Source organism: Gastrolobium bilobum, unplaced genomic scaffold, assembly GCF_033153095.1.
Source record: "Gastrolobium bilobum isolate Gb01-03AN ecotype WA unplaced genomic scaffold, APGP_CSIRO_Gbil_v1 utg3268, whole genome shotgun sequence".
Lineage (NCBI taxonomy): Eukaryota > Viridiplantae > Streptophyta > Magnoliopsida > Fabales > Fabaceae > Gastrolobium > Gastrolobium bilobum.
The window spans coordinates 104,885-117,944 of NW_026899992.1; the positions used below are offsets into that span (position 1 = coordinate 104,885).

Sequence of the window (13,060 nt, forward strand, 5' to 3'; positions counted from 1 at the left end):
ATTCAAAATACTTCTCAAATCTTTAATCTCAAATAACGTCAAATATGTTGCTTTTCTTTTCCTCCAACACATATCACAATCTGCTGCTTTACTGGGACTTGGATTCGATTGTAATTTGTTATATTTCAAATCATTGTCTCTTTCAACAATTGAGCCACAACTCTAATTGATTACGAGCTTCTTGAATCAATGTTGAGCCATATACAATGGGTCAACCTAAATTAGAACACAACTGCAATATGAAAGAAAAAACACACACACTCACATTTCCACTTTAATTGTTAACAAGAAGCACGGAAAAGAAGATGCAAAAGAGGTTTAGAAAGAGAAAAAAGAAAATACAGAGATTAAGGGAATTGAACGACAAGAGGTGAAAGAGAAGGGAATGCAAAGGATCTGGTGTATAAGTAACAAAGAAGCTTATAACTGCTTGTAACTAACCGCTAACGACGAACAAAATTAACTGATTGAATGACGTGGCATTGGGATGACTAGTGACGCTTCCTTTCCATGTACCCGTGCACTGCTCAGTGAAGTTTCGAGTGCTGAGCGGCAACACGGTAGAGTAATGACTAATGTCATACACAATAATAAAAATTTTATTTTCTTCTTTTACATTATGTGCATTATAAGTTATCTAATTAATAAATTAGAACCGTCAGATGAAAATATGATCAACGGTGGTTCAGGAAAATCAGTCTGTTTCCAACCATCGTTGCTTATCAGCATGATTTGCATGAATTTGTTAGCAATTCATTTTCCAATGTATGCTTGTTTATATGTGTTAGCTAACTTTACTATCCGGTTTTAATTAGTTTAGCTCGTCTTCAACTCATCCAGTCATTTGATAATGTTTGTGCACCATAAATTCTGCATTACATATGTCTTTTAAGTTTTAAGATTTCTCATTCTTAATTTTTGAAAGTTTTTTAATATTTGCCTTTTAAGATGGAATTTGAGCACAAAGTTGTGCTTTAAATAGCATTAATTCCATTTCAGGATTGCTTGCTTCTTCTTAGTAAGCTATAAAAATAGTATTGGCAAATAAAAAGTTGACATTTCTCCTTCACTATACAATTTATATGAGTATAAAGCGTAGCCCAAGAGGTCCACATGTTAGAATTAGTTTTAGGGAAAAATGTTTCTGCAGTTAATGCAGATAAGTTATCTGCATTTATTCCTAAAACGACATCGTTTTGGTATTGAAATCTTAAAAAAATATAAATATAAAGACTATTATAACCCTGAAATAAATTAAAATTACAAAAATACCATGATTTTCGTCCCAAAACGACGTCGTATTGGGCTTACTGCAGATAACTTATCTGCAGTAACTGCAGAAAAAGCGAACCCTTAGTTTTAACCTTGAATCATGTATATAATTATAAAATACCAAACAATATGAAATCAGACTTGGGATTGTGTGTACCTTGTTGGATCATCACAAAGCCGAAAGAAAGAAGGAACTATATTCCTCTCTATCACCTATTTCGATAAAAACAGCCTCAGCGATGGGAGCATGATGACTTATGGAGCTTAACTCCAACATAAATAGGCTAGAGAGGGGACCTAGCTAATAACTTAGAGAATAGTTTGTGTCCACTGATCCACCCATCATGGAAATCAGGGTCACACTAAAGCCTACACTGCTGCCCAACTAAGCTCAATAACAACATATGCCAGAAGTCCAAATCAATGTGATCACAATAAGCTAGTTACAATAATAATATTGGAATATCCATTAACCCGATTAATTTTAAAATACAAAACTAATTAATTAATATTGCCCATAAAATAAAATTTCTAACATTTTTCCACTTGGGCTATATTAATTAATTTAATATTATTTTGAAAATCATTTTATTTCAAAAATGACTCTATCGGGTTAATAACTAAAAATATAATTTTACGTGGTCACAATTTTTAAAAACAATATTCCAATTCTAGCATCTCAAAACAATTCAATCCAACATAACCTCATCATATGAATATGGCGATCAATATACCGAAAATATCATGGCATATGACCTTCTTTACTCACATACAACAAGTATTTTTTTTTGAAAAGCAAACAGGAAACAGAAAAACAAAAAAAAGAAACTAGGAACACCTCCTAGACCAAACTACTCCTACATAGTCCCTTTCAAGTTTGTCACGACAACCAGAAGGAGGCGAGTCAAACTCTTGTAAAGACCAATCAAAGGAGTAGGCAAAAGAGGCCATCCAATCGGCAACCCCATTCCCTTCCCTAGTAGTGTAGTAAGAATTAGTGCCAAAATGTGATCAACAATGTGACACGCTAATTCTTATCGGTCCTCAATGTAATTTCTCAACAACATGAAATTACATTAGTGCAATTTCCAAGCAACATGAAATTACACTTTGTAATGCAACTTCTCAACAACATGAAATTGCATTACCACAATTTCTAAACAACATAAAATTGAATTAACACAATTTCCAAACGACATGAAATTGATCAGATTGGATAAACCAATATGTCACAATAAAACATGAGATCTCAAAATTTGTGACATCCAATCACCTTTAAGCTCACAACATGCTTAAAGATATTATTTCATATATATATTTTTCAGTCGACAGGAGAAATAATAATGATGATGATCATCAATTAGGAAAATTTCAACAAATATCACAAAATAATTATCAGTTTGCATAGAAAAGTGATCAAAAATAAACAAACTGAATACGACTCCCACTAACCAAAGGAATCAAAAGAATCTAAAATATTCAAAAGCAAGCCTTGAGTATTACTCCCACTAATTAATAAAATCAAAAGAATTTAAACTCATGTTCTATACACGAAAGAAGCTACTCTAAGGTCTTTCTTATCAAAGCTTTTAGATAAAAGGCTATTATTTTATTCAATAAATCAACATCTTACAATCTACATAAAGTACTAAGAAAATATATTTACTCCCACTTACTTTTATGTAGATGAATCAATTAATGAGCATACACTGGCTTCAGAGATCTATCCCCTTGAGCAGATACATCACCTAGACCATTGCACCTCTACTAATTTTATTACACTTAAGCTTCCAATTAAAACACACAATAACTCCCTTTGGGCAGGAAATTGCATGAGATAACTAAAAGCATTCCTCATAATTTTTTAAGCAGTTTAGGCAGAAGCATACAATACATTGTGCACCAAAATATATCCAAAAATAAAATAAAATTAATAACTGATAGAGTTTAACACAAGTTAATTTTTATCACCAAAAGTTATACATATAATGTAATAAATTAGTCATGAACAATAACAAAAATAATTAAATATCATAGACTATAATATATAACTATTTTTCATCACATTAAGATTTAACAACTGCGAGAATTATATATAATTGTCTAAAATTTATCTCCTTTGGGCAGATAAATTTTATAAATTATATATCTCCTTAATTCCAACATAAAAGCATCATATGTAATTTTCAAAAAATTTATCTCCTTTGGACAGATAAATAATTTTCAATTACATATCCCATCAATAATATTTATCTTCATGTAATAAATTATTATATATTAAAAATTCTCTTTGGGCAGGTAATTAACATATAATAATTATTAAACAACAATAATAACTCATGAACCAAACATGCTCAAACAACATGAAACACTTTTCCAACATGTGTTTCTAAAAATTATTACATTTGTCAATTAAGAAGAATTCCACTCATTGTCAACCACAATTATTAAAATTGTGTATCAAAATAATATTTTGCTTATATCGTTATCGGATGTGCTAAGCAATTTTAAAATATAATAAAAATCATAACAATAGCCGCATGTATTTAAAATGCAGCATAGATATACTACATAATAATATAATAATCAGAACAACATATTTAAAATGTGGCGGAACAATTTATTTTGCCTTAAATAAAATCCAACATTTTAAAAATGTGGATATTGTTTCCACGTAAAATCCAACATTTTAAATATATTGTTTCTGGATATTGTTTCCACGAAAAATCATTTTCTTGTTAACAAAATCTTTTTAAATAAAATCTTCATAATTGTTCCGATTCTATATTATCAGCCTTAATAAAATATTATTGATTGCCTAAATTGCCTTAATTGTCATAATCTCCATACACATAACCGGGACCACTTATATCCTTTTTTTTTTAAAAATAAATAAATAAATAACAAAATAATAATAATTTATATTTATCACCCTTAAAATCCGTGCATCTAAAAGAGATAACCTTACTGCAACAATATTTAATCGTGCACTATATTGTATTCAGACCTGGTGATATAAATAACCTTAAAAAAATAAAATATTTCCAGATAATTTTCTATTTTCTATGGGGATATAATATTTCTGCTATTTAATCTAGAAGGTACAAACGGTAAAATATTTTTGAAAATTATATCTTATTGTGATTATCTCAATTTTGAAACAATAGATATATTAAGGGTTTACGTAACAGTAATAAAATAACCACATTACGAAACAGAATATATCTAAATATATCTATTGATAAAACAAACAACCATATAATTATGGGACCTAAAAAAGCGGAACTGATAAAACAAAAATCGGAACAATAATGGCAATCGGTTTGTACTACGAAACAGCTCGAAAAACAACAGTAAAAAAAATGCTAATGATCTACACGATTCACGAAACAATTCTTGAGGAAAAATACAGACGCTAGCTTGAATAGTTTTTGTTGAAGGGTAGAAATTGTCCTCAACACGTGGCTTGAAAACCAGGTTGAGAGTTGAGAAAAGCCTTTACGCAAGTTTCGAATCAAGTACTCTTGAGTTTATCAAATACAATAAACCAACTAGCCACTAGGGAAACTTGCAACAAAAATAAATTGAAGACTTAAACTACTCATGAAATTATGGTTGAAGAAAGCATATAACACTGTAACAACGTGTCCCATTCATTGCAACAATTATATGATAAAGAAAGCATATAATACTGTACATGGAAATTCTCAATTCAACCAAACAAATAAATGTACGATGAATTCTATAATCATATACACGTGGTTCTGATATCAATTGTTAGAATTAGTTTTAACCTTAAATCATGTATATAATTATAAAATATCAAACAATATGAAATCAGAGTTGGGATTGTATGTACCTTATTGGATCATTATAAAGTCGAAAGAAAGAAGAGACTACAGATCTTTCTCTCTATCACCTGTTTCGATAAAGGCAGCCTCAGCAGTGGAAGCTGCTTATGGAGCTTAACTCCAAGGGGACCTAGCTAATAAACTAGAGAAGCGTTTGTGTGCACTCAGTCCACCCATTACGGAAAACAGGATCACACTAAAGTCTACATTGCTGCCCAATAGACTAGTTACAATAATAATATTGAAATATCCATTGACCCGGTTAATTTTAAAATACAAAACTAATTGATTAATATTTTCCATAAAATAAAATTTCTAAGAGTACATATAAGTAGCTAATAGCTTTATAACAAAAACTTTCTTCAGCTTGCAGATTTAGATGAAGCCTGGGAATGATGCTTTGGCTTTCATGGGTATTATCCCATAACCACTTCTTAAGACAGGTAGAGGAACTTGACGCTGAAAAAAGCTAATACAGCTTTTGTGTTTAAAGGTACATCTGAAATGTGGTTTCTGCATACTTGTATCTTTCATCTTTGGCCTTGAATACAGAGAGAGAATATTGGGGGGCATCCTTTTTCTGCTTAGAGGAACATAGATTGCTTTGTTGATATCCTCCAGCAATTGTGTATTAGAGTCGAATCTATTGTTAGAGTTGTAGAACATCTGAAAAACTTTCAAGCATGTCAGATGAAGCAGCTTGCTAGGCTTGGGCAAGTCACTTATTGGATCATCAACCAGAACATGTTGAAGGAACTCTTTCTTCTTCTTGTCAATGATCTCTCTCACAAAAGAAATTGAATCTTCTTTTGCAAAATTTGGGTTCCTCATCAAGTTGAGCTGAACAAAATTCAACTTTCCTTCTTCAACCTCCTTCTGTTATATATACACATGAAATATTAGGATTTAGGAAAGGATTTTGGGTTTATTTTTGCAAACCGATAAAGTAACCACTTTAATTATTAGTTATTCAACTACCTCGTTGCTCTGCGTATCATTTAATAGACGAGAAATAAGCATAAGCATTTTAGTGATGGTTTCATATTGGTCTGGCCTGAGTTTCTTGTATGGTAAGCTTGGTTTCAGAAAACATGAAGCTGGAAGAACCATGGTGTGTGTGGCAACAGAGATCATGCCATTCTTCGAGTAATCATCAATAGATGGTGTCTGTCCATTTTTGTTCCACTTTGCTTCCACGAGCCACGAAACAAAAGTTTCATACCACTTCACAGAAGTAACACTCTCCCACGTTAATAATTATTCATAAGATTATATCATAAATCACATAAATTTAGAAAGCTTACTATATCTTGTAGACTATTTTTCATATCATGAATCCCTCCTTGTTCGAGATATTTTTCAGCAGCTTCGCTCACAAGATTATCAAGAGCATCAAATATAACTTTGCTGTGGTTGCTCAAGCCCCTAGAATCCCATCTATCATATATATAGAGAGAGGGGAAAGGTACTAAATTGGGTTGAAAATGTGAACATTCTAAATTATTTTAGTATGAGAAAGAGGGGGTGATATATGTATACCTTCTAATTGCATCTGTGAGGTGTTCCAATTCAGGGAGAGATCCTTCCATGTCAAAAAAATCATCTGCAACTGTGATTATGATAGCACTCTTTGCCACTAACATTCGTACGTAAGAATCTTCTGGGAAGTCAGTGGAAGCAGCTATAGCATAGTAACAATAGGTAGTCTTCTCTCTGCCAAATCCCATATTTTTAAGGCCATTGTTTTGGGACCACCTGTTATAATTTCAAAAGTGTGCTACACATGAGTAAGGGCTAAATAAGCTATGCTATATATGTGAAGCTAAAATATGTTCACCACAAATTGAATCACAACCTTTTCAGTTCCTCTAACTCATTTTTGTACATTGATTGCTTAAACTCGTAATTTTGCATGGCAAGTTCTAGGAGATCAGCGTTGTGAAAGTGTGATATCCTATGTCAGAGATTTGTCAGTAAACGTTGGTGTATAAGGCAAGGCAACTTTTTAGCTCAATATGTCAAATAAAAACAGGAAATAATTTGGTTATAAATGCACCTTTCATGTGAGATCTTTCCTTTCCACAGGAAATTGGCTTCGTTTTCTTCTATCCATGCCCTGTGATCCAAATGATCTGTGCGAGCAAGCAATGGAATATTCAACTCACGCTCAACCTATGTCACCAATTCAGGTATAAAAGCTTCAAAGTTGAAACAGTTTTAATATAAAAAAGAGTATAACTTTTGGCTTGACCAAACCAGCTTTACATTATTTCCAAAAAAAAAAATCTTAAAAGAATAAATTTAAGGATATTTCCACACATGTGATGTTTACTTCATATATCCTAACTAATGTGGGACCTTATTTCATTCCTCACTTAAATTTCTAAAAGATTCTTCATATATCTGAGTTACGCATGCAATATGATTAATTTCTATGCAGGATTATAATATAAAAAAATTATTTGTATACGAAAATAATAATGATATCCCGGTTCAATCAATTAACTAACCATGCATGCTAACTAATTAAGAATCGATGAAACCAGTGTTAATCCGGTATCAATTTAATTTTCTGATTAAATAAGTTTTTGAAAATTATGTCAAAATATTCCATTACAAATGCACTTTTCTTGTATTTAAATTTGGCACATGGAGAAAAGGAAGTGAAATACTAATCTTGATTACTTTGATTGTGATACCAATTCTATTTATATATTTATTATAGGAGAAGGATATTGTGAGAACCAAGTTGTGTTACTACTAAGTGACTATCAATCAATCTTACCGTTAGATCGATTATGTTGATCCAACGGTTATATTTATTTTCATCTTTATATGATTATGATTCCCCAAATTTAATGCTTTATATTTATTTTCACCTTTGTATGGTTATGATTTCTCATATTTAATGCTTTCACTTTAAATATGGGGAATCATGACCATACAAAGATGGAAATAAATATAACCGTTGAATCAATATAATCGATCTAACGGTGAGATTGATTGGTAATCACTTAGTAGTAACATAAATTGATTGTCACAATATCCTTCTCCTTTATTATATATCTTCATATAAATTTAATTTAAACGATATTAATTCAATACCTGACTTTTTAATAACATTTCGATTTCCAATAGTGTAAGTGTGAATAAGATACTTGTACAACACATATTTCCAACAGTAGCATTAATGGTGTCCCTAATTTAAGGGATATAGTACCATACCATTTTGTGGAACCGTGATAATTTCACGTGGGACCGGTCTCCGTGTCTAGCCGTCAAGCTTTTCTCAAGTAGATTCCTCGAAAGTGTTTTGGCTTCCTCAAGTTCATATTCCCCGAGAAACATAAGGTTTGAGGCTCTGTACATGTAAAGCATTGTAGTTGACAAACACTCGGGTTCTTTTTCAACACGTGTTCTCATTTCTTCATTGGGAAATACTAATCTCATTTTACATGAGGTAGTTATCTCATTTTATCTCACATCGAAAATCGTACCCCTTCTTTTTTCTTTTTCTTTTTTACTTTTTAATGATAGACCCCACTTAAACTCTCTCTATAGCATGAGATAATACTCTCATGTAACATAAGATTAATATTCCCCTTCTTCATTATCTAGAAACCAACGAAAGCTCACTGCATATTTGTATTGGAACTTTTGTGAGTAAAATCTTTAGTACAACGATAGCGGTCAATTTTTTTTTTTTTTTTTATAACAATAGCGGTCAAATTTAACAGTAAGAGAGTTTGACACCTTAGGTAATTATTTATTGATCCCTCGCATGTCATGTAAAGTTTTATTTACGGAAAAAATATGTAAAATTATGTGATTTTAAATGAGAGAAAAAAATAAATAAAGAAGAAAGAGAGTGGACAAAAATAAAATAAAGGTGTGAGTCTCACTTCTTTGTGAGTGTGAAATGACACAAATTATGTCATCTAAAATGACAAACAATTTTTTCTTTATTTATATCTCTTACAACTATATATTATCTATAATATATAAAAAAATTTCCAGAAATTATGATTCTTATATTTCCCTTACTTATTATCATATCAAACGTTTTTTTATTAATGTAGTAATATATTGAATAATGTTAAATTTTTTATAATATATCAAAATTATACCATACAAATATATATATACCTTCATTTTGATTTAATGATTACATATTCTTCAATTTTACAAAAACAATATATTAAAATAACTTTATATATTCGATATAGGGAAATCGACTGTTAAAAAATTGAATGTTTTTATATAAGGATGGTTTATTTACTATCTGCATTAAAAAACAGTTTAATTATATCATAATGTATTTTGATATATATATATATATATATATATGGAGAATGATCCGTTTACAAATTTTTTTTACAAATTACACTATGTATCCCCGGGAGAATATAGTGTAACTTAATGTTCCCCCGGGAAAACATAATGTAGTTTGTAAACAAAAAATTTATAAATATAACCTCCTATATATATATATATATATATATATATATATATATATATATATATATATATATTTTGCTAACAAAAATAAATTGTGACTTGTGTATATTAAGAAGCTCCTTCCTTGTAATACAGTAACAAAATTTAAAAGACATGCTTCTTTTTTATTTGTAAGAAATAATTAAAGTTTAATTTTTAAAAATAAGCTACGCACATATATAAATAAAATACGCAATCTACCAATAAAAGAAAAGAAAAGAAATATAGCTCTCATAAAAATAAACTTGTTAACAAAATTTAGTTAATTGCAACTGATTCCGTACAAGAGGGTGATACTTTGTATCCGTGCATCCTTAGGAGCTGGAATGCCAAAGAGTCTTTGTGAAGTTGAGCTATAACGGAATTGGAGGGTTCTACCCATGATTGTTGTTCCACATAATTCCTGTAAGTATCAGAGAAACAGATGAGAGCTGGTTATATTTAGTTACTGTTATATTATATGGCTTCTAGATATTGTTTAGAATAATTAATTTTGACTAATATATAAGTACTCTTTATCGCAGGAATGAAGAAATTTTCCGTTTTCATATATTCAAGTAAGTTTCTCTCTTTTTTAGTGCTATTCAAGTAATTTGGTACCTAAGATAAACAATAAGAAAAAAATAATTTTCGGGTCAAACGTTAAATAACTCGTTTTGGCTTCTAGATCTTGTTTAGAGCAGCTTGTTAGCTTTTTTTTAATTTAAATTATTGTACGTGTAAATAGCATCACATAAATAAATATATAATATATATTCTGGTTTGGATCCAAGTCTGCCAAACATAGTGTATATAATACAGCCTTTACCTGTAGACCTTCGTCAAAATTTCTTCAATCTCTTCAACAAAGTGCTCAGCCAACCCTAACCTTTGTAATTGGTTTACCATGCAAAGCTTTATAAGGTCCTCATCCATGGGATATGTTTGTGGAACTGCAGCAATGTAAATTTTTTCAATAAAACAAAAGAAAAAAAAAAAAGATATGAAGCTTATTATGTAATTTTTTAACAAGTTGTTTCTTTATAAGAAAATATAAGAATCATGTTGAAGAAATTCCTATAACAAAATAAATAACTAAATATTATGGGTAATACATAATTATAAAGAATATATAATTTTTTTTAATATTATAATTAATTATATATTACGTCTACCACGGTATGGAAAAAAAACTATGAATTACTTATAGTACGTAATTTTATTTTTATTTTTTTGCAGGATATGTCCTGCAACCGTCTATCCGAGGGACCCTTTTTTTAAAAGGGTTTGCATTTATCATTTAACATGACACAAAAAAAAAATTTGCACACAAAATATTTTGTGGGGTCCACACTTTTTGAAGCAAAAAAAACTACGGCACGCAAAACGAATATTTATAACATTACACAATCACTTTTCCTACAATATAACTATTATAAAACCCTTTTTTAAATCTCCTCGCTCATGGAATTCAGGTTGCGTACAGGTCAACTATGTACACGATCATTTTACATTATGTAAGTTACACTCATAATTTTATTCATTAATTTTATTTATATCCAACGCTTTTATTTAAATATGTAAAAGATCCAAACCTCCATTAGGGCATCTTTGAACTACAGATTGTAAATAGGTCAGACACTCAATCTTCCTTGTAGCCATGAATGCTTTTGCAGTAGCTGAGGGGGATTGGAACAGTGAACCATCACCACTCAGATTGCGATATATATCTTCTTCACTCACTGTATACGAAGGAGGCAAAGCTTCAAGATATGATAACAATGGTGGGAAGCAATGCTTCCCCACAAGTTCCTTCCTATTCATTCCAATATAATGTAATTAGCAAAATTATATATATAATAATGAAAGGGAAATGAACAAAAATTAATTATGCAAGGATTGAATAAGTACTCGTGAAGCAGATTTTGTTGATCGCGGAAGATACTTGACACTGTCCCTGTCACTGCACTGGAAAGACAATTCTTAAACCAACTGTCTCTAAAAGTTTAATCATGGCAGGAAAAACAATAGTAAAACCACGAGGGCAATGGTTATTGATATCCTTGAGCAGCTTCTCAGTATTTGTTTCAATGAATGCCAAGCCTGAGATAAAAAAACAGCAAATATATGTGAAAGAACAATAATTTTTACACGAGTTAGTAGTTGTTATCTTTGTTAAGAGAAATATAAAATATAATATAAAATTATTAATTGGTTTTCATCTAATAATTTAATTTTTTTGGGGTTAAATTGATTCTTTTTATAACTTCCACCATCATCGCCCACATTCACGTAACATATCCTCACATTAAGCTTATAAGTTGAAATATTTCTTTCCAATCTCACTTGCATTTAACGGTTTTAATTCATTAATTATATGAGCCCCAAGTAAGGATGTGCAAAATAATTTAAAAGAATCTATCGGGTCCCACAAAAAGAATCACATTTTTTTTTGAATCGGTTCAAAAACCAAATCATTTTACAAACCAAACTACATTATTAATTTGGTTTGGACGAGGTAAAAACCAAACCAAATCATACCCACTTTTAGTAATGTGAAAAAAATCAAATAAACCAAATTTTAGAGTAAGAACCAAATATTTTTTGCAAACTGTTTCAAGAAGTGAACCACTTTTTAAAACTAATTCAATTTTCTCGAACCGAATTACTTTTTCGATTTAGTATAAAAAATGGACCCGAATGGAACCTTGCACACCTCTAGTATTAGATACAAGTGGAATCAAGACCAAATTAACGAACCTCTATCTAACAGTAATGCATCGGTGTTCCACATTTTGAGTGCAACCACGGAAGCAAGAGTTGCGGGAAGCGATTCCAAGGTGGGTTTGCCAAAAGCATCACACTCTCCCCAAAACCCTTGCTGTTTTTGGTTGTTGAGCAACCATTCCAAGCAGTTTTTGAACATGGGTTGGGAAGGTTTCTTGGGATCAGGTATCATTGCTAACCATGCGGTATCATAAGCAGAAGGGCATACAAAAGAGTAGGGATCAAGGTTTGTGGAGAATAGTCTTCCCTTAATCTTTTGAACTTTAATTTTAAGGGAGGATGAGAGAGATTCCATTTGGGAGAATAATAATGAGTATAGATATTTGGAATATGATTTCTTAACCCCCGAGTATGAGTGAGATCTATGCGAATCAAGCTTGTTCTGTTTATATAACGTATTGCTAGATTATCAAACGTGCAAAGTTCGTTGGGGACATTAAATTGGGACAATGACCATATTGCCACTTTTTGGGCAAAATTTTACCTGATTGCCACGCCTGAAAATATTTTTGCCAAAATGCAACGTCACAATCCCGCTGGTCTGACAAGCGAGATTGGACTGGACACGTGTCAGCGTCTGAATGATTAACCATTCTCGCTGGGCTGCCCAGCTAGAATGACAGAATGCTGACACATAGCAAAAGTGCAGGCATTCTCTGGATGTCTGAACTTTT

At 31.0% G+C, this 13,060-nt stretch overlaps 1 pseudogene; it reads right to left on the minus strand.

The window, feature by feature from the left end:
* Window positions 1-5,498: 5,498 nt before the first annotated feature.
* Window positions 5,499-12,681, minus strand: LOC133294718 (S-linalool synthase-like; annotated as a pseudogene).
* Window positions 12,682-13,060: the final 379 nt, after the last annotated feature.